The 2803-nt window shown below is 37.2% G+C and overlaps 1 non-coding gene across 1 annotated transcript; it reads left to right on the top strand.

Moving 5' to 3' along the window:
• The first annotated feature begins 873 nt into the window (after positions 1 to 873).
• LOC112717327 (small nucleolar RNA R71) lies at positions 874 to 981 on the top strand. The gene has a single exon (XR_003160620.1). It is a non-coding gene; the product is annotated as a small nucleolar RNA R71 (small nucleolar RNA).
• Positions 982 to 2803: the final 1822 nt, after the last annotated feature.

The following is a 2803-nucleotide window of genomic DNA, read 5'->3' as shown; positions in this document are numbered from 1 at the left end:
AGCCTAAGATTCCCATGGTTCCTCATTGGGGAACTCATTGGAGGCCAGTGGACGTCCATTGAGGTTTTCTTCAGTGGCGTTCACTGCCTCTCCTTCCTCCCAAAATTCGGCCATGTTGATGGCCTTCCACTCTCCTTTTGGATTTTCTTCTGTATTGCTTGGGAGAGTACTAGGAGGGAGTTCAGTAATTTTCTTGCTCAGCTGACCCACTTGTGCCTCCAAGTTTCTAATGGAGGACCTTGTTTCAGTCATGAAACTTTGAGTGGTTTTTATTAGATCAGAGACCATGGTTGCTAAGTCAGAGGTATTCTGCTTAGAACTCTCTGTCTGTTGCTGAGAAGATGATGGAAAAGGCTTGCTATTGCTAAACCTGTTTCTTCCACCATTATTATTGTTGAAACCTTGTTGAGGTCTCTGTTGATCCTTCCATGAGAAATTTGGATGATTTCTCCATGAAGGATTATAGGTGTTTCCATAGGGTTCTCCCATGTAATTCACCTCTTCCATTGAAGGGTTCTCAGGATCATAGGCTTCTTCCTCAGATGAAGCCTCCTTAGTACTGCTTGGTGCATTTTGCATTCCAGACAGACTTTGAGAAATCATATTGACTTGTTGAGTCAATATTTTATTCTGAGCCAATATGGCATTCAGAGTGTCAATCTCAAGAACTCCTTTCTTCTGACTAGTCCCATTGTTCACAGGATTTCTTTCAGAAGTGTACATGAATTGGTTATTTGCAACCATTTCAATCAGTTCTTGAGCTTCAGTAGGCGTCTTCTTCAGATGAAGAGATCCTCCTGCAGAACTATCCAAAGACATCTTGGATAGTTCAGAGAGACCATCATAGAAAATACCTATGATGCTCCATTCAGAAAGCATATCAGAAGGACACTTTCTGATTAATTGTTTGTATCTTTCCCAAGCTTCATAGAGGGATTCTCCTTCCTTCTGTCTGAAGGTTTGGACTTTCACTCTAAGCTTACTCAATTTTTGAGGTGGAAAGAACTTTGCCAAGAAGGCATTGACTAGCTTTTCCCAAGAGTTCAGGCTTTCTTTAGGTTGTGAGTCCAACCATGTCCTAGCTCTGTCTCTTACAGCAAAAGGGAATAGCATAAGTCTGTAGACCTCAGGGTCAACCCCATTAGTCTTGACAGTGTCACAGATTTGCAAGAACTCAGCCAAAAACTGATGAGGATCTTCCAGTGGAAGTCCATGGAACTTGCAATTCTGTTGCATTAGAGAAACTAATTGAGGCTTAAGCTCAACGTTATTCGCTCCAATGGCAGGGATAGAGATGCTTCTCCCATAGAAGTCGGGAGTAGGTGCAGTAAAGTCACCCAGCACCTTCCTTGCATTGTTGGCATTGTTGTTGTTTTCGGCTGCCATAGGTTCTTCTTCTTTGAAGATTTCGGTTAGGTCCTCTACAGAAAGTTGTGCTTTGGCTTCTCTTAGCTTTCTCTTCAAGGTCCTTTCAGGTTCAGGATCAGCCTCAACAAGAATGCCTTTGTCTTTGCTCCTGCTCATATGAGAGAGAAGAGAACAAGAAAATATGGAATCCTCTATGTCACAGTATAGAGATTCCTTGAGGTGTCAGAGGAAAAGAAAAATGGAAGGTAGAAGTGGAAAATTCGAACTTATCAAAGAAGATGGAGTTCGAATTTTGCATTAAGGAATAGTGTTAGTCCATAAATAGAAGGATGTGAGAAGAAGGGAAGTGGTTTTCGAAAATTAAGTAAGAAATTTTGAAAACATTTTGAAAAACACTAATTAATTTTCGAAAACCAAGAGTGGGAAAGAGATCAAGTGATTTTTGAAAAAGATTTTGAAATTAGAAATCAGAAAGATTTGATTGAAAATTATTTTGAAAAAGATGTGGTTAAGAAGATATGATTAGTTTTAAAAAGATGTGATTGAGAAGATATGATTTGAAAAACATTTTAAAAAGATTTGATTTTGAAAATTAAAAACTTGGTTAACAAGAAAAGATATGATTCAAACATTAAACCTTTCTCAACAGAAAAGGCAACATACTTGAAATGTTGAATCAAATCATTAATTGATAGCAAGTATCTTTGAAAAAGGAAAGAAATTGATTTTGAAAACACATGATTGAAAAGATATGATTTGAAAAAGATTTGATTTTGAAAAACTATGAAAACCTGAAAAAAAATTGCATTGAAAAACAGAATCTTCCCTCTTGTGCCATCCTGGCGTTAAACGCCCAGAATGGTGCACATTCTGGCGTTTAACGCCCAAAACTATACCTTTTCGGGCGTTAAACGCCCAACCAGGTACCCTGGCTGGCGTTTAAACGCCAGTCTGTCCTTCTTCACTGGGCGTTTTGAACGCCCAGCTTTTTCTGTGCAATTCCTCTGCTGTATGTTCTGAATCTTCAATTCTCTGTATTATTGACTTGAAAAGACACAAATTAAAAATATTTTTGAATTTTTAATAATGAGGAATAATCAAAATGCAACTAAAATCAAATAATAATGCATGCAAGACACCAAACTTAGCAAATTGTATACTATTGACACTAATGAGAATGCATATGAGATATACAAACACTCAAGTCAAGAGGAATTAAAGATCAGAGTAATGAAATCATCAAGAACATCTTGAAGATCACTAAGACACATGCATGAATGCAAGAAGAACAGAAACATGCAATTGACACCAAACTTAATATGAGACACTAGACTCAAACAAGAAATTTTTGGATTTTATGATTTTGTAAATTTTTTTTTTGTGTTTTTCGAAAATTAAGTGAAAAAAAAGTATCAAAATTCTTAATGAGAATTCC

This window comes from Arachis hypogaea, chromosome 1 (genome assembly GCF_003086295.3).
Source record: "Arachis hypogaea cultivar Tifrunner chromosome 1, arahy.Tifrunner.gnm2.J5K5, whole genome shotgun sequence".
Taxonomy (NCBI): Eukaryota; Viridiplantae; Streptophyta; class Magnoliopsida; order Fabales; family Fabaceae; genus Arachis; species Arachis hypogaea.
The sequence above is the reverse complement of the archived record's forward strand: the minus strand, read 5'-3'. Positions and strand labels throughout refer to the sequence as shown.